Raw genomic sequence first — 19,957 nt, 5'->3', positions numbered from 1 at the left:
ATATATATATATATATATATATATAGGGAGAGGATCATGAGAAAACTACATATAAATCAGAAAACTAGAAAACTAACTAAAAAAGCCTAAAAAAAGCTAAAAAACATACCATTTTTTTTTGCAAATTTTTATAAAAAAAATCGCTATTTTTTATATATAAAAAAATTTCAAAAAAAAAAAAACTTATACTGCACATGTGCATTATATGTGTACTACACATGTGCATTACATGCTTAAAATTAGCTTTTTGAGTCTAGTTTAGCTTTTAGGGTTAGGTTTTCTGGAGGTTTAGGATTAGGTTTTTGGGTGTGGGGGGGGGGGGGGGGGGAGGTTAGGTTTTTTTTCAGTTTTATGTTTAGGGTTTAGTTTTATGTTTTCGAGAGGGGGGAGGGAGTGGGGGGTTTAGGTTTTTTGGGGGTGGGGGTGGGGGGTGGGGGTTTAGGCTTTTGGTGGGAGGGTGAATTTAGGTTTTTGGGGGGTGGGTGAAGTGGTTTAGGCTTTCCGTATTAGTGCACATGTGCAGTACAATTTTTTTTTTTGAAAATTTTTTTTCATTCATAAAAAATAGCGATTTTTTATTAAAAATTGCAAAAAAAAAAAAAAAATTGGTATGTTTTTTAGGCTTTTTTAGTTAGTCTTTTAGTTTTCTCATTTAAACTAGTTTTCTCATGATCCATCCCCTACATATATATATATATATATATATATATATATATATATATATATATATATATATATATATATATATATATATATATATAGGGGGCTGCTAGAATGAGAACCACCCCGAGTTGTAAGAACCGCGAGAACCACACCATCCGGGTCGCCGTTTACCACGATTTTTTTTTACAACTAGATGTGTAAAAACACATCCGTAAAAAAAAATTAAACGCCCCCCCCCCCCCCGAGGGGGTAGTTTTTTACACCACAAGTTTGGTGTTTTTATTTTTTTTTCCTTTTTCTTTTTTTTTTCACCAAACTTGTGGTGTAAAAAACTACCCCCTCGGGGGGGGGGGGGGGCGTTTAAATTTTTTTTTTACGGATGTGTTTATAATTTACACATCTAGTTGTAAAAAAAATCATGGTAAACGGCGACCCGAATGGTGTGGTTCTCGCGGTTCTTACAACTCGGGGTGGTTCTCATTCTAGCGGCTCCCTATATATATATATATATATATATATATATATATATATATATATATATATATATATATATATATATGGGGGGCATGATTTAGAGAAAACACCTATAAGTGTGAAAATAGTGAGAACGCCCCTCGTCCGTTGGATCAAAACAATCTATGGGTTAGATTGGCACAGTTGCGTTTTCGTAAATAACATCAACTTTCTAAAGTGGACCCGCTTCATTAAGGGCAAAAAGGTAAATGTGCATCTATAAAACCCATCAAATGGGATCGAAACATAAATACTTCGCAGAGAAACCTCCCCAACTCCAACGAAAAATGAAAAAACCCTAGAAAACGCGAAACCACAAATATTATGCTTCTAAAGATCAAACAAGATCCAGAGTCAAAAAACAGAGTGACTTAACTTTGATTTACATTATGCTAGTTTTCTGATGTTTTTGGCGTTTTATTTTATCAATAAATGTGCAGTTTCTATGGGTGTGGAAGAGGAAGGGTCACCTGCTCCAAAACGCCAAAGAACCACCATGCAACGAAAGAAGACAACAACAAAACATGGTACAGATGGTTACTTTTTATGATGTTTGTTTGTAAAACTCCATATATCATGTAATATACTTTGATAGTTTGTTACTAAACGCTAATACATGTATCGTTTGTATAATATTGTTTGACTGTATGAGAAAGACATTTTACATATATCATTTGTATTATTAAACGCCATGTATCATCTATGATTGTCTTATTGAACAACATATATCATTTGTGTGTGTTATTAAACGACATGTATCAGTTGTCTTATTGAACGCTATGAAAACTAAAACCCCATGGAAATTAATCATGCTTTATAGGCGAAGAGGGGTTGAGAGTAAGAATAAATGTGCACACCGGCAAGAACCAAAACGCCAATAAGAGGAAGGCCTTAAGCCAGGATGTTGAGGTTGAGGAAGAACCATTTTATCAGTTCAGTGGGGCTAGAGTTTTATCAAGAGTAAAATCTCAAATTTGACTGCTTGGTTTATAAATCTAAATCTAAATCAAAGACAGGAAGTACACGACATGGGGTTTGGTGCTGCCCTCAGGATGAAAATAGACAGCATACCCACAATGCTTGGGTACGGGTTGGTTGAAAATTATAATGAAAGAACAAACAATCTAAATGTTGGCAACTATACAATACATATCAATGAAGAATTGATAAACTCTTTAACGAGTATACCGAACGGAGATGTGGCCATTAAGGGGAAAAGGTCAACAAGTAATGACCAAGTAGTGGCTAAGTGGAGAGCACAGTTCAAAGGGACTGCCTGGATTAACAGACCAAGTGTGAAGCTTTACTTTGATAACATCTTGCTTGAGATGGATAGCTTCGGGAGAAACTTCTGCCTAAATTTCCATGTAGCATTCTTCAATATAATTGTGCATGCAAGTGATAATGCGGTCGTCAACCAAAAGTTCTTTCACAACATTAAACAAAATGTTCAAACAAACCAACTGAACCGGTGTGGTTATCTCATCCAATGCTTGCAACACGCCAAAACCACATGGTCTCCAAAAAAGCATTTCACAAGGCCCTTGATACTTGCGGTAAGAAAACAATTTCCATATATAATAGTTTGCAGAAAATAACAATTTAAAAATTAAAAATGTCTTGTGTTATAGCTTGCCTTGGTGAATGATGCTTGCAATAGAAAAAGGTTGGAACAAAAAGAAGGATACCCGATTAAGTGGGTTACAACGAAAACTCTTGACATGTTTAAGAGTGTACTGGTTAAAAGGAAATATGGTGGAGAGCCAAAACGCCATGATGGCAAAGAAGTTAAAAAGAAAATTGTTAAGAAGGCTAAGGAGGCCACACTCAAGACAACAGACAAAATGCAGGGTGTTGATGAAAAAGATGCTGATGGTGATGATGTTGAGAATGAAGATGAAGATGATTTTGACAATGTTGATGAGCAAGCTGATAATGATCATGATGAGGTTGATGATGATGATGGTTTTGATAATGATGATCATTATGATTATGCTGAACTCGACCCTGAAGTACAAAACGCCATGCAAATCAATGATGAGAATGAAGACGACCCTGAAGTGCAAAACGCCATGCAAATCAATGATGAGAATGAAGAGGCTTTCATTCAAAGGGATGTGGATGAAAATGTAGAAAGCCAGAATAGGATGTTTGAAGTTTCTGCATCAGGGAACCATGCTCTAGTCAGAGTACTAACATAGTATGAAGACCATGGTGCTGGTGAAGAACAACAAAACAATGAAGCTAAGGAGGTATGTTTTTCGAATAATAAGTTTAACAAAAAACACAAAACGCCATACTTAATAAATTACTTTTTTTTATTTAACAGGAAATGGCTGAGAACTTGGATGGGGGCATACAAAGAATTAGAAGACTGTTACAATAAAATGAGGACATTATTAAAACAGTCAATGATTGAACATCTAAACAGCCTCTTCGTACACATTAAATACTCACAATGTCTGACATTGTTAGAGAACATGTAAAAATTGTTGATGAAAACGCCAAGGAAATGGCAGTTGAGAGAGGAGAAGGTGAAAATGAAGATGAGGTTGAAGGTGAAAGGGAAGTGTGTTGATCCCATATAAGATGCTCAAAAACTAAGTATGGCAAATAGATTTCAACAAATAGGAAAATATTGTGCGGAACTAGAAATCAAACTTTCAAGAAACAACAACTTACAGAATTTTCAAGTATATTGATCACTTTGGTAAACAAAGTTATTGGCTGTTACAAATGAATGCTTAAAGAATTATGTGTGAAGGACAATGGAGTTTGTGGTGTGTGTATTAAATGCTTAGCTCAACTCATTTAACCTTCGGGGTTGACATCTCTATTTATAGAGAGTGTGGATCATGAATAAACGTTTGTTTATTCATGCACTTTCTCTGCACAAAGTAGCTTTTTGGCATATTCATTGAATCCGTTGATGTCAACTTGCTACTTTCCAAATTGTGTCAGCGCCTTATCTTTAAGACAAGTTGGTTCTTCAGAAATGATGACCAAAATTCTGATGAGATTGATCATCAGAAATTCTAATGATCAGAGTTACCAGATTCTGATGATAAGATTTATCATCAGACTTTATCAGAATGGTCTTTTCTGATTGTCTTATTTGTTTTGACCACTTCCTGATATTTGTTGAAGATTTGTCTTTCTTTTCTTCTTGTCCTATTATCTTATAGGCACCTTTTTATTGATCTTTCTTGACTGTATCTTTCGGTATATGATTAGGTTGATCATCTTTTTCTTCAATACTTACACAAAAGTTTCCTAACAGTTTCCCCCTAAGTATTGTAAGAAAAATAAACTATCTTATAACAAGTGAACATAATTCAAACAAAATTCCCAACAATGGAATCAAAGTTGCAAAGTACAAAACCTTTGTTCACAAACATATTACAAAAGGAAATAATATGAAATTTAATTGTTTTTAAAACAATTTGGCAGGTTTGTGGAGATCATCTTTCTTCAGCTTTTTCTTGTAATGAATGAATTTGTGGCAGACATCGTACATTTCTTTGTACCAGCCTCTAGCATTTATCCATTCAACAATGATTTCTTCAATCTCCTTTCTCAGCAACTCTTTATGTTTCCCCTTAGCTTGAAGTTGTATATGCTTCTTGTTCATACATTCTTTGATGTATTTCAGTGTCTGATTAGAGTACTTGCAGATATCATTGGTTCTGAAAAGGGCTTTGTTTCCTTCAATATCTCTGAACACAACAGAGAGTCCTACTTGTTCAAGGATTACTCCAGTTCTAGCTTCCTTTTCCAGCTCTTTGGGGATGGATGTATCTGGTGGAGGAATATGGACCTTCTTCTGATGAACATAATCATAATTGATGAATAAAGCAAAATCAGAAAGAGCTATCCTTTGAAACAGCTTGATTGCTGCTTTTGAAATGTTGTTGAGTGCTCTTCTGATAACTTTGGTGTTTCCTTTGTCTTCATCATAAATTTTCTTCAGAAAAAGAATATCCATTGGATGTAGCTTATCTGCTAGATCTCCATCAGTTAATCTTTCTTCAGTGCCATCTTTCCTTAGGAGGGTGTATTTATTCTGTTCATAATGTCCTCCAGCACCGTCTGAGGTAATATCAGCATCTACCTTAAGAACTCTTACCATCGGATTATCAAGAGTCTTGTGAATGCTTTTCCTACCCCTCTCAAGCCTTTCCAACATCTAGTCTCTGCTTATTGGATTCAGTGGTCTGTCCAATTTGTCTTCTGCAGACCAGTAGTACTCCTTAAGATTTTGTTCAGGAAATGGCATCACATCCTTGTCAATTTCTTGAACAAGGACTGTGTCTTCTTCAGGAGTTTTCTTCTGTACTATATTTGGCCTTTTGGAAGAAGATGTTGCTGAATTTGACCATTTTCTGTTTTCATGCAAGGTTAGGTTTTGACTAAAGATTGTAACCCCTGATGTAGTTTGTCTTGATCTTGTCTAAGGGATAGCAATATTTATCAGAAATAACTTTGGGTGTAGATTCAAACCTTTTCATCATATCTTCTTTTGATACTACAGGAGGGGGACCCATTGTTGATGTTCCTGTTTGGCTTGCAGGTGTGGCACTTGGTTGTTGTCTGACGATCCTTGGGACTTCCAGTTGAGAGGCTTCTTTGGGAATGGGATTTGTAAGCTCACGGATGTCTACTTGTGCCAATATGGCAACATTATAGTGCATCCGTTTCATGAGAGATTGAACATCTCCCATCAGCTGAGCATTTCTGGTTTCTTCCTCTTGCACTCTGGCAAATTCTGCATTGTTGTGCTCCTTTAGTGCAGCCCAATCTTTGATCAACTTTTCAAGGGCATCTGTTATGCTATTGTTGCTGGCCCTTAAAATGTTGATTTCCTCTAAAACCTTGTCAGAACTAGATGATTGCCTTGACTCCACAACATTCTTAAGCTAAGACTTGATCTTTTCCATTTCTGCAAATACTTTCTGAAAGTCTGCAACAAGATTGCTGGTTTCTGATGACTTGCATGGCTGTTGTTGTAGAATCTTCATGGTCTCAATGTTTGTTTCTATCTGCCTTTTGATGAGCTCCACTGATTCTTACAGAGTCTTTATTTCTGATCTGTTCAGATGATATTATTGGTGTTTCTTGGACATTGGCAACAACAGATGTTCCTGCTAACTTACCAGCAGCAGACACATCTGCTACTGTTGTAGAGGTTTCTGGTGGATCTATGGATTTACGAAAAGCTCCTCCACCAAGCATGTGAAACAAATTCTAATCCTAGGTTTCCTTATGTCCTTGAATCATTTCAGTGAATGATTCTCGGGAAAAACAGATTTTCCTTTTCCAGATTTCTTTGGTCAGTTTCTTGACCTCCATCTGTTGCAGTCTCAACTTCCTCCTCATTTTCTAATTCAGAGTTAAGACAAATGGAACTTGTAACTTCCTCATTTACACTAGTATTTCTATATGACATTCTATATGTAGAAGAAATAGATTTTTCAGAGTTGGACTCTGTTGTTGTTTTATCTACAGAAGGATCAAATATTTAAGTGGTGTTTTCGGGTGGACCTGTTCTAGCTATATGGGATTCTGCTTCATGGTGGAACTCTGCTTCTGGATTCTGATGGCTTTGGACATTTGCTTCTACAGCTTCTGGTGAGATTCTGAGCTGCAAATTCAAGTCTCCTTCTGCTTCATCTGTTTTTGATGGATTTGACTTTTGACCTTCTTCATCTGGAGAGGAAGAGCAGTTGTATACTTCAACATTATCAGAAACTTCATGTAACTTGGATCTACTCAGGATTTCTTCATGCTGCATCCTGTATGGTTAGTCTGCCTCAATCAGACTCATCATACTTTCTAGTAGAGCTGGTACTCTTTGTATGAAGTCCACCACTGGGTTGCACATTAAGGCTTCATGGTTGGTGATCTCCAAATTGTTTCCAAAGCAGGTTGCTCCATGTTTCTTTCTTCAAATATTTTAGCAGCAAAGATTGATAAAAATCTTGGATAAGGAAGATGTGAAGAGATTCTGCCATTTCTAGTGAGAATTGATCTCATCATCAGATTAAAGATCTCAGTTCCATAGTCAATGTTGTACCCAGTAATGAGTCTATACATGAATAAGAGAATTGATTGATTAATCTGATCAGCAGCACCAATCTTTGAGGTGAGACATTTGTTTAGTGTCTCCATCATGACCTGCCAGAAGGCTGGCAGTTCATTTCTTCTGAAATCACCAATCTTGGTGATTTTTCTTTTGTAGCCCAACTTCAGAAAGAAGTTTATCAGATCCTCCTTGTTGAGGGCTTCAATGTATTCATCAAAAACAGGGAGTTTAAGTGATTGCCTTATTCTTGTTGGAGTTATTGTTACAGAGACATTCCCCCATAAGTGTGTAGTGACTTGCTCTGCTCCATTTTCATTGAAGGGTCTGACAAACTGTTGCAGAATCTTCTCTGGTACTTCTCTTGTTTAGACATAGCCTAAGAGATTGGACATGTCATCGGAAACTCGACTAAAATTTGACATTTTTCTTCATACTATTAGTGTTCGGTATTCATTAGCAAATTGTTTTCTTTCATTGCTAAGAACTGATTCTCTTGAGTGAAAGGAACATCATGTTCAACAATTGGGATATTCAGGTTTACTTCGGCCATTCGTGATTTTGAAAGTAAGGGATTCTATGAGAGAATTTTTGGCTTTTGAAAATGAGGGTTTTTAGGGTTTAAGCTTGTGAGGATGAAGGTGAGTGAAGTGAAGCTTGCTAAAATTGGCTATTTATAGTTGGAGGTTTAGCAGTGATCATGAGGTGGTTAGTGTTTATGGGAGTTGAGGGGACATAGATCGTGGGGTGTAATGACGGTTAATCATTATTAATTACCTTTATAACCATTAGATCGTGGGATGTAAGGTTGGTTCAAAAGTAACCGTTCGATCGTGGATATCAAGGTGAATTAAAGGAGATTATCCGTGAATCGTGGGTTTTAATATGTCTTCTCAACGTTATTCCTCAATTTCTCAAACATTCTTTTGATTTGAGAATGAATGTGATTGGAGAATACTTATGGCCATGTGTTACCTTTTTCCTCTTGTGGGACCCATTTTTAACAAGTGGTCCAGTAATATGCCTTGTGGAAGCTGATATTCTTCCCCTTTTTTGAAAGTCAAAAAGTTCTTTCTAATGACGTCATCAGAAAACATACCCAATGTTTCTGATGTTTTGAAACATGATTTGCTGATATTGTTTTCATTAGCCTCCTGGTATCCCTTCATATCCAGAGTTCTACCAGCAGTTCCAACAGATGCAGGTAACTCAAAACACTATGAGAGAAGAGATGCACGCAGGTTTTTCCTACATCTTCGGAGGGCTACAAAACGCCTATCCGAACTACTTCGGAGATCCTCCACAGTTCCTGTTCGGGAACCCAGGCGATCACGGGGCAGGTTCATCTGAAGCACACCGCCACGACGATGATGACGAGGAGAATTAGGAGGAGGTGGAGCGCACCATTCAGAGACACTGGTGTTTTATCTTAGTTTTATCTTAGTAGTTTATTTTATTTTGGGTTTTTAAAACTTTCTGTCTGTTTTTTAAACCATTTTAGTAGTATGTTTGTGTTTTTTTAAATAATGGATTTGGTTTTAGTTATCTAACATTTTGATCAATAGTATTGTTTGTTGTTTTATTTAGTGACGCACTTAGTAGGTTTGTAAGGAACACACACAGAGTTGAGAAGACATGGATTCAAAAACTATATCATACAAGTCTACTACAACTCTGAGGGAGTACCTTTATCCCTTTTCACATTATTAGTTTAGCTCTTCATAATCGCTTAACTAATACGTGTTTCACATTGGGGACAATGTGAAGTTCAAGTGTGGGGAGGGGTTAAAGGTTTAACTTTGTTTGTCCTTGATTGTCCTCGTTTTTGTATATATTTATTTTGAAAAATACAAAAAACGGCCAGTTGTGTTCTTTAGAAAGCACCAGATTCGATCAAAACTGATAAGTTATACTGATTTTGAAATAGATAACTAAAAGCGTGACAAACAAAATAAAGATTAGCATGTTTATCTTTATATTCATACCCATTCCTTCCGTTAACGTGAGCATATTTTTGAATTTATACTGCTTTCCTGACAATGCTTCTTTGTTTTTGCAGAAAATGAGTGAGCCAGATGTTTTATGCAATTTAGAAATTGCCATTAGTATACTTTCCAAAATCATGAAATATGAAAATTGCATAAATATGATAGAGGCACTTACGATACCCTCTTGTGTAAGCCTTTTTCTTTGTTTATATCCCGCACCCAACATTATCTATTAGTTCGCCATGTTGAGCCTATTTTCCGTATTTTTCAAATTTTACCCAATTATTTAGCCTACTTAACCAAATTTAGCCTTTTTATTTTTAAACCTTTGTGTTAAAACTCGGTCAAAGTTATTATCTAACTAGTTTGTTTGTAATTATTTTATGAAAAAAAAAACCGACTGTTAAACTCTGTATTGAGATCATGAAAAAACTGTAAAAAAACATAAACTCTGAACACATACACAAGTAGCTTAGCAACGTTCAAAAGCCTATATGAATAAGCGCCGAGTTTTAACCCTTTTAGCCACTTTCAAATACGCATTCCATACCCTTAACCATAGCCTATCATTACAACAATCAAAGACTTCTTGATTTATGTTTTTCACATGTTAGTTGGTGGAGATTAGATCTTTTGACAAGCTTATGATATTGCATGATTCATTGACTTGGCATCGAGTGTTTTACATACACATTACATGTATGATTCAAAAATACAACCGAGTGTGTGTGAATATTGTGAGAAATGTAAAGATTCACATGCTAAGTCAATCGAATGTGAAATCATTGCTTATTTGGCTATCTTTTTATAGTGTCATAAGCATGTTTGGTTTAAAATCTTTGATGATGACTTTTTGGAAAACCAATTTGACCACCAAATAAATTAGTAACTTTGTAAATATTTGGATTTGTTTCCTTGCTTTATTTTAAGTTTGCTTGAGGACAAGAAAAGTTCAAGTGTGGGGATGTTTGATATACGTTAAATTATACATGTTTTTATCCCATAATTTATTTCCGTTTTAAGCGTTTTTGACCGAAACTGCGACGTTTAGGTACCAAATTAGGTAATTTTCTATTTTCAGGTCTTAAACAAAGTGCAAAAGACAAATCTGGTGAAAACGGGGCAATTTAAAGACAAGTCTAATGAAATTGGCATGATTCTGGTGCACTGCCAGATGACGCACGACCGGTCGTCCACATGCACGACCGTGCATGGTCTCCGACCCCGGAAGCACTGCCAGTGCAAGTGAGTGTGCCGATGATTTCTCGGAACGCACGACCATGCGGCCAGATGCACGACCGTGCGGATCTGATGACCGAGATCAACTTATCCACTCGTCCACTTGTCTGACCCTGAATGGAAACTGACATCACCCGACAAGTGTCAGTGCACGACCGTGCAGCCAACTGCACGGATGTGCAGATCAGAAAATGTCCTGTAAATAGCAACATTCGTTACTGGTTAAAATGTTGGGTTTTTCTCCAAGTTTCTGGGTGATTTCAGAGGTTCGATGCTCTCCTGATCAGACCGATTTCAAGCCTCAAGATTGAATGGAAGCTTAACCGATCCAACCCCTCAATTCCTTACTTGTTTTTGGTTCGATTCCTTGTTCTTAAACATATATTTCTGTTCATTATTCAAGTATTGAGCTGATGTTAGTTTATGTTTATGTAGTGTTATGTAATAATAGTAATGAACTTGTTTTATGAATGATCTTTATGTTGTAGTCTTATTTGTATGAATCTTTAGTACTTTTTCTTGTTTGAATCTTCATGATTATATGATGAATGTTTCATTGATGTGGAAATCTTGATTATGTTTGGTTGTCTTGGATAATGAATATGTGGTTAGTGAAGATTGTTAACAATTACTTGATTAATCACTTGTTTGTAAACTTGTTTACACCATGAGACTTGAGAGGGGTATTGGCTTTATCTAAGATAAATCGGATTTTGATTGAGAATACTTTCTTACACGTAAGGGTAATAACGAATTATATGGTCTTGTTACATGTTCTTGACACGGTTTATGATCTTTTTTAGTAGTTTTGGTTGAAATTGCTATCTTGGTAGATTTGTGTTCAAGACTTGTAAGATGAAATATTTTGTTATATGATCTACTTAAATGCTTATCCTCACGGCTGTATTGTGACCATCAGTATTGCTTTCTTTGATAAGTGAGGTTAGAAAACTCCTAGCGGATGACTAATCTATCTTTAAAGGTTCACATGAATATATACCAATAGCTCGCTAAAGAATGATTTTAGATGGTTAACGTGTGTTTATCGCGTTAACTTTCTGAAGAATCATCATGTTAGAAAACTCCTAGCGGATTACTAACTGTTTTGCAATTGGAAAGTTGATCAAGTGCTTTTGTGACATATTTGATATAGATAACATGTTTAGGTTGTTTGTGGAACAAGATAATATATATTTTTCATATTTGGAGTCTAATATGTTTTAAATACAGTTTTAGATCATTTTAGTTTACACCCATTCACATATCCTTTTACTGCTAAATAAATGACAAAGATTTAGTACTCTACTCTGCCCATGTTCCATGGATCGATACCTGGCTCTTACCAATATTTTGCTACATATATGACAGGATACACTTGTCCTTTGTGTGTGTTTTAATGTTACGGTATAAACCATTTTTTATAAATATTAAAACCGAGATCGTGTGTAAAAATCAATGTAAAAAGATGTATAGTTGCGCACTCACCAAGTTTTTGGCGCTGTTGCTGGGGAACATGGCGAGTTTTTGGAACGATCCCAGTCATTCTTTTACCAGTGTAGATACTTTGAATACTTGTACGTTTTTGTATTAATTTGTTTTGTTATTTACTCACTTGTTAATATTTAATTGTTCGACTAACATTTCTTTCTTTCATTTATTTATTTAATTCAGTAAGTGTTCGGAAACGCACCAAATTTTTTGGTCGCGTCTCTCCGAACTATTTATTTATTATTATTTATTCAATTAATTATGCACGTGTTCGGAATCGAACCGATTATTTATTTTATGCTCATTAAGTTATTTGTTTACGTGTTCGGATTCGAACCGTTTATCTTTTCATTTCATTTAATTCATCCATTTCATTCATGTTTATATTTATATTTATGCTCCTGTTTGGAATCGAACCGTTTATTCATTTTTTTATTTATTTATTATGTACATGTGTGTTCGGGATCGAACCACTTATTTATTTATGTATTTATTTAATTACGTGTTCGGAATCGAACTGATTGTCTATATATTTATTTATGCTTATTCGTTCATTTACTTATGTTTATTTGTTCATTTTTTTATTTACGTGTTCGGAATCGAACCGTTTGTTTATTTATTTATTTCTTTTACTCAAAACAAAAACGGATATAAATAAATAAATAAATAAATAGATAAGTATAATATATATATATGGATAAAACATAATATTATTGCATATTTTTTCTGTATAATGCTTTCCTTTTATTTGTAGGTTGATGTCCTCAACCCCCGTGCCCGCTGTTGCTGAGCCGGCCGACGAACCAGAACCAATTCTAAGGAGAAGTAGGAGGCTTCGCGAAAGATCACTTGTCGTTGCACAAAGAATTGCTGTAGCAATCGACGAACCATTGATACTTTCAGACAATGAGAGTTCAGGAAACGATAGAGGAAGCATCATGGCGGAAGACGACCAACCTTTGAATGAGATCGGCCGTCCAGGAGGAGAGGGCTTGCTACCGAGCATCGCCCGACCTACAATAGTAACACCGAGTTTTGAAATAAAATCTAGTATTATTAACATGTTACAAATAATGTGCAGTTCGATGGAAAGGATCACGAGGATCCGGGTCGGTACATCGCTTCATTTCTCGAGGAGTGCTCGACTTTCAAAATTCGAGATGTTTCTGAAGACGTAATCCGTTTGCGGCTCTTTCCATTTTCTTTGCGAGACAAAGCCCGATCTTGGCTTTTGTCACTTCCAGCAGGGTCCATCATGACTTGTAACGAGATGGCAGATCTTTTCATGCAGAAATACTTCCCTCCGGAAAAGACAGCTAAGCTAAAGAACCGTATAATGACATTCAAGCAGGACGAGGGAGAATCTCTACACACAGCTTGGGAGAGGTTCAAAGATCTTCGGATCGATGTCCCACATCATGGGTTGTCCAAAAGGCAACTTGTGCTGAACTTCTACCAAGGACTCAACTACGACTCACAAGAGTGTATAGACGTATATGCAGGATCCGATCTTGGGACTAAGACACCAACTGTAGCCTACGTAATTATAGAGAAAGCTACTTTGAAGTCGAGTTCTCGTAACAGTGCAGTGCGAAATAAAGCATCATATATTCCTGGAGTGCATGCTGCGGATACATACACGGCTCCTACTGCGCAGATTAGAGCTTTGGCAGCATGGTTCGATCAAGCTCAGAACGTTTCGCAGGTAGAATCATCATGTGAGCAGTGTGGAGTGTCACACGAGCCAGGTACTTGTGAGCAGGGTGTTATGTTTACAGGCCACGAAGAGGTGGACTATCTGGGCAATCAAATTAGGCCCCAAAATAACCCCTACAACAACACGTACAATCCGGGCTGGAGAAATCACCCAAATTTTGGGTGGAAATCTAATTCTACTAACCAAAACCCACTCGGATATGCTCAACGCGCTCCCGCGCCACAACAGTCTTAGGGACAATCTTTTCAGTCTCAAGGGCAATCCTTTCAACCACGTTACCAAAATCATGGCTCAGGAAGCACTTCCCAGCCACAAGCCTCTCATAGTAATTCAAAATTAGAGGAGATGATGGCGCAGCTATTAAACAACTCCAATAATGCCAATCAAATATCTGAGAAACGATACTAGTAGCATGAGAAACGTTTCATGGCGCAGGAAGGGGAAATGCAGAGTCAGAAGGCTTCAATACAAACCATTGAGAATCAAGTTGGCCAAGATGTTGTCTGAAAGACCCCAGGGTGGTCTTCCGGGTAACACGGAACCAAACCCGAGAGGGCATGTTAATGCCGTGATGACGAGAAGTGGTAAAACCACAGGACCTGACAAATCAGACTCACCACCGATCACTGAGATGGTCCATACTGACGCTTCATACGAGGTGAACGCTAGGCGAGTCCCAACAAGTACAGCACAGCTCCAGGAGCCAGTTGTAGAATATAATCCTCCAGTTCCATATCCGAGCAGATTGAAGAAGCAGAAGAATGATAAACAACATGGTAAGTTTCTTGAAATGTTTAAACAATTACATATAAACATACCATTTGTTGCGGTGTTGGCTCAAATGCCTAAATACGCGAATTTCTTGAAAGACATCCTCACAAACAAGCAGAAACTCGAAAGCTTGTCTTATGTGTTGATGAATGAGAACTGTTCAGCTCTTTTCCAAAATCGTTTACCTAAAAAGATGGGAGATCCGGGTAGTTTTACTCTTCCCTGCCTCATTGGCAGCATGTCTGTCAGTCACACATTGGCTGACTTAAGAGCGAGCATAAACCTTATGCCTTATAAGGTTTTTGCTAAGTTATATTTGGGTGAACCTTCACCCACTAGAATGAGCATTCGACTTGCAGATCGTTCAATCAAGTATCCGCGTGGATTTGTAGAAAATATGCTTGTTAAAATCGACAAATTTGTGTTTCCCGTAGATTTTGTTATTCTTAACATGGACGAAGACTCAAAAGTGTCATTAATACTTGGACGCCCGTTCCTCAATACTGCGAGGACGATTGTTGATGTGGTAGCTGGCCAAATCACACTACAAGTAAATGACGAGCACGTGACTTTTGATATTAGAAAATCAATGCAGCATCCACAAAGTCACGATGACATGCTTTACTATGTTGACATTGTCGTCACTTGTGTAAGCTCTCATTTTCAAGACACGATTGAGGAAATTGACACGAACAAATATGTGTTGTGTGGGAACCTAGATGACATTACGCAGGAGGGCCACAAAGTTAAGCAACCGGTTTGTCAAATCGGTGATGATGGTTCCCAAAGTCCGAATCAATTTGTGGAAATTGACTGTGAAGTTGAAGAGAAATCAAAACCTTGGTTTGAAGATCCACCGTCATTGGAGTTGAAAGAACTCCCACCGCATCTCGAGTATGCATTTCTAGACAAGAAGTGTCGCTTGCCAGTCAATATTTCAGCATCTTTAACAAACGAGGAAAAGAGACAGCTTCTCGAGGTTTTAAAGTTTCATAAGAAAGCCATGGTGTGGAAGATTATGGATATCAAATGCATTAATCCTTCTTTTCGTACTCATAAGATTCTGTTGGAGGATGATTACAAGCCTAATGCACAGCACCAAAGGCGTTTGAATCCGAATATGCAAGACGTGGTGAAGAAAGAAGTAATTAGGTTGTTAGATGCAGCGCTGATTTATCCTATATCTGATTCAATTTGGGTGAGTCCAGTGCAAGTAGTACCCAAGAAAGGTGGTATAACGGTAGTCCCGAACGATAAGAATGAACTTATTCCGACTAATACCGTCACCGGATGGCGAATTTGCATCGATTACCGCAAGCTCAACGATGCCACCCGAAAGGACCACTTCCCGCTTCCATTCATTGATCAGATGTTGGAACCTCTATCAGGGAAGTCATTTTTCTGTTTTTTGGATGGGTTTTCAGGTTATTTTCAAAATCCTATTTCTCCCAAGGACCACGAGAAGACTACTTTCACATATCCCTTTGGTACATTCACCTACCGGCGTATGCCTTTTGGGCTATGTAATGCACTAGCCACATTTCAGCGCTGCATGGTAGCCATTTTCCATGATATGATTGAAGACTCCATGGAAGTATTCATGGATGATTTTTTCTATTTTCGGGAGTTCTTTCCATTAATGTCTTGGAAATCTGAAAAGAATGTTGATAAGATGTGAGGAAACTAATCTTGTGCTTAATTGGGAAAAGTGCCACTTCATGGTGAAGGAAGGGCTAGTTCTTGGGCACAAAATCTCTGAAGCCGGGTTGGAAGTTGATCCAACAAAGATGGATATCATTTCTAAACTTCTGGCCCCTACCTCGGTCAGAGCGATTAGAAGTTTCCTGGGTCATGCCGGATTCTATAGGCGATTCATAAAAGATTTCTCAAAAATTGCAAGACCGATGACCCGTTTGTTAGAAAAAGACGCTCCATTTGTGTTTGCAGACAAGTGCATGAAAGCGTTCAATCAGTTGAAACAAAAGCTCATTAAAGCCCCTATTTTGGTTGTACCAGACTGGGCGTTTCCATTTGAGATAACGTGCGACGCAAGTGATTCGCAATAGGAGCGGTCTTAGGAAAGCGAAAGGAGAAGCATTTTCATCCTATCTATTATGCCAGCAAAACTCTACATGATGCTCAGGAGCATTACACTACTACAGAGAAAGAGCTTTTGGCTATAGTTTATGATGTTGCCAAATTCAGGTCATACCTTGTGTTGTCCAAAACAATTGTGTACACGGATCACGCAGCTATCAAGTACCTTTTTAGCAAACAGGATGCAAAACCGCGTCTTATCAGGTGGATCTTATTACTACAGGAATTTGACATTGAGATCAAAGACAAAAAGGGTGCTCTGAACGTTATTGCCAACCATCTCTTAAGACTCGAGCATGGTAATTCTGAGAATTCACTAGAGGAACCAACAAATGACAATTTCCCCCACGAATTCCTTTTGAGTGTCGAGGTGAATGACGAGTCACCTTGGTTCGCCAACTTCGCAAACTACCTCGCATGCGGAATCCATATCAAAGGATTGTCGTATCAACAAAAGAGGAAGTTCTTTGCGGACTTAAAATATTATATATGGGACGAACCATTCTTGTTTAGAGTCGGAGCCGATCAGGTGATCCGTAGATGTGTATTTGGAGAGGAGGCAGCCAGCATTTTGCGCCACTATCACGAGGGGCCCACCGGAGGTCATCATGGAGCAAATTACACAGCGAAGAAAGTGTTAGACTCTGGGTTTTATTGGCCCACTATCTTTCGTGATGCACATAAATGGGTTAGAGCGTGCGACGGTTGCCACTGGGCAACGAATATCTCCGCACGCAATGAAATGCCTCAGCATCCAATGCAGGTCTGTGAAGTTTTCGATATATGGGGTATCGACTTCATTGGTCCATTTCTAGCCTCACGCGGTAACAAGTACATCCTTGCGGCAATAGACTATGTATCAAAATGGGCCGAGGTGCAAGCTTTGCCCACAAATGATGCCAGGGTGGTTGTGAGGTTTTTGAAAAGTTTGTTTGACCGATTTGGTGCTCCTAAAGCACTAATCAGTGACCGAGGAACACATTTTTGTAATGCGCAGCTAAAACGAGCCCTACCTCATTATGGTGTTCATCATAGGTTGGCTACACCATACCATCCTCAAACAAGCGGGCAAGTGGAGGTCACAAATCGGGGTTTAAAAAGAATCCTTGAACGGTCCGTTAGTCGGAACCGAAGGATTGGTCAAAAAAGTTAGATGACGCTCTGTGGGCTTTTCGAACAACATTTAAGACACCTATAGGGACCACTCCCTTTAGGTTAGTTTAAGGAAAAGCCTGTCATCTACCGGTCGAGATAGAACATAAGGCATTCTGGGCCTTGAAAACGGCAAACATGGATTTGGAAAGCGGAGGTGAAGACCGATTTCTGCAAATCCACGAGCTTGAGGAGCTAAGAAACCATGCCTATGAGAGTTCTAGCTGGTATAAAGAACGAGTCAAGATGTTTCATTACAAGAGATTGAGAAAACACAAAGATTTCCGAGTAGGATATCTTGTCTTGTTATATTCCTCACGACTGCGTTTATTCCCCGGGAAGCTAAGATCCTGATGGATGGGTCCGTACATGGTTAAAGAAGTATTTCCGTACGAATCCGTTATCATCGAAAACTTGAACGGGGAGACTTTCAAAGTCAACGGTCATAGATTAAACATTTACATCAACGGACCGGTTGACTCGGTGGAGGAAATACTCGAACTCCACGTCCCGCACACTTAAAACAAGTGTGGGAAAGATGATTCTAGCTATCGACTCGCATACAAATGTAGCGAGCGTGTTTTCACACGCTAAGGGTATTTTTGTACATATTAACTTTTTCACTTTTATTTCTTAGTTCGTTAACCTTTTCTGTTTATAGTAGGTACAAACAAGTTTGATCCATGTCTTTTGAAGTTTGGAAGTTGGTTTACAGTTAGAACATACAAAACCTTGCAAAAATGGAAAATTTCGGTGAAAATACGGAATTAAAAGCTTACTGTTAGTTCTGTCTGTAGAAAGCATAGATACCGCACGACCGTACACTTGGCCGCACAGCCGTGCACTACGAAATCGTACCAGACCAAAACGACAGTGCACAAGGTATTCGTCGAACACGCACTCACATGTGAACCAACTGCACTACCGTGCACAGTGGCACCATGTTACAAACCGGTGTGCATCACCTGATTCGCACGACCGTGTGCGAGATTTTAGCAACAGTAAATCTGAGGGTATAAAAGGGACTTTAAGGTAAAAACTCTCATATTCTCGATACCCTAGCAGCCGCACGGACGTTCTTGGTCGCCCACTCTTAAAACTAACCAATTTCTTTGCAAAGAATTGACTCTAATCTTCATTCAAGGTATGTTTCCTACTTGTTTTTCAGTTTTAATCTAGTTTCTAGTTTAGATTTAGGGTTTTCATTCAAGAAAATTTGGGGGTTTTCTTCATAAACTCAAATAAACCCTTGTTCTTGAATGTTTGGTACTAATCATTTGTTCTAAACACTGATTTGATGTCCATTCACTGAATAAATGTTGAAATTTGTGTTAGAAAAGTCGAAATCAGTGAATGGGACTGATTTTTCAAAGTTTACTGTCGTGCGCGGCCATGCACTTGACTGGCATGGCAGTGCCGATTCGAAAACATTGCCAAATCAGTGATTCAGAAGCACGATTCCGAGACGCATGGCAGTGCAACAATCTGCACAGTAATGCAAGGTCAATTTCCAACACTGACCAATCATCGATCTCGAAACCGCACAGCAACGCACGTGAACTACACGACCGTGCGTGTGCTGAAACGACAACAGAACATCGTAAAAACACTATTCCGGTGGAAGCACTTAAATTATTTGATTTTGCTCTTATTTTACTGTATTCCTGTATGCAGATGAACCACCGATTTCTCAAATTCGACCAAAACAAATCAAAGGACCGTCCATCTATTAACAAAATGGAAGTCTTATGGAACCGAAGGGGACCAATCGGGGAACCAAGAAGACTAAGTTGGGCTGTCATGACATACCTAAACCAAGAAGAAAGACTATCCAACATGATCTCATAGCCAATGTCTAGGTTGTTGAACATTCGACAACTCGTGTACCTTGAGCTCACACTAGAGTTTTTCGCTTCGTATACTTATGACAAGCCAAGAAGCGATAACCCAGATTTCAAACATACACAAATGGTCCATTACTAAACTCGGGAGAAAGATGGGAATTTACACTGATGAAGAAATCAATACTGAGCTTTTTACCAACATATATAAGTTTAGCAGTGACCAACAAAGGGCCGACTTTTGGGCACAGGTGGCAGACGGGCCACCATATGATGCTAGGAAAGCAAAAGCATCAAGGCTACGAGACCCGCTTCTAAGGGCCATTCATCACGTTATGAGCCACACGATCTGTGGATGCATGGACAGTTCTGGAAACTGCCCACTCCAGATGTACTTTTCTTATATTCA

The 19,957-nt window shown here is 38.1% G+C and overlaps 1 protein-coding gene across 5 annotated transcripts in view; it reads right to left on the bottom strand.

The window, feature by feature from the left end:
* LOC110889018 overlaps positions 1 to 19,957 on the bottom strand; it is a 92,884-nt gene that overhangs the window by 38,378 nt on the left and 34,549 nt on the right. The window lies entirely within an intron of this gene.

The sequence above is a fragment of the Helianthus annuus genome, chromosome 11 (genome assembly GCF_002127325.2).
Source record: "Helianthus annuus cultivar XRQ/B chromosome 11, HanXRQr2.0-SUNRISE, whole genome shotgun sequence".
In the NCBI taxonomy this organism is placed as follows: domain Eukaryota; kingdom Viridiplantae; phylum Streptophyta; class Magnoliopsida; order Asterales; family Asteraceae; genus Helianthus; species Helianthus annuus.
This window is presented reverse-complemented; position numbering and strand designations above follow the sequence as displayed.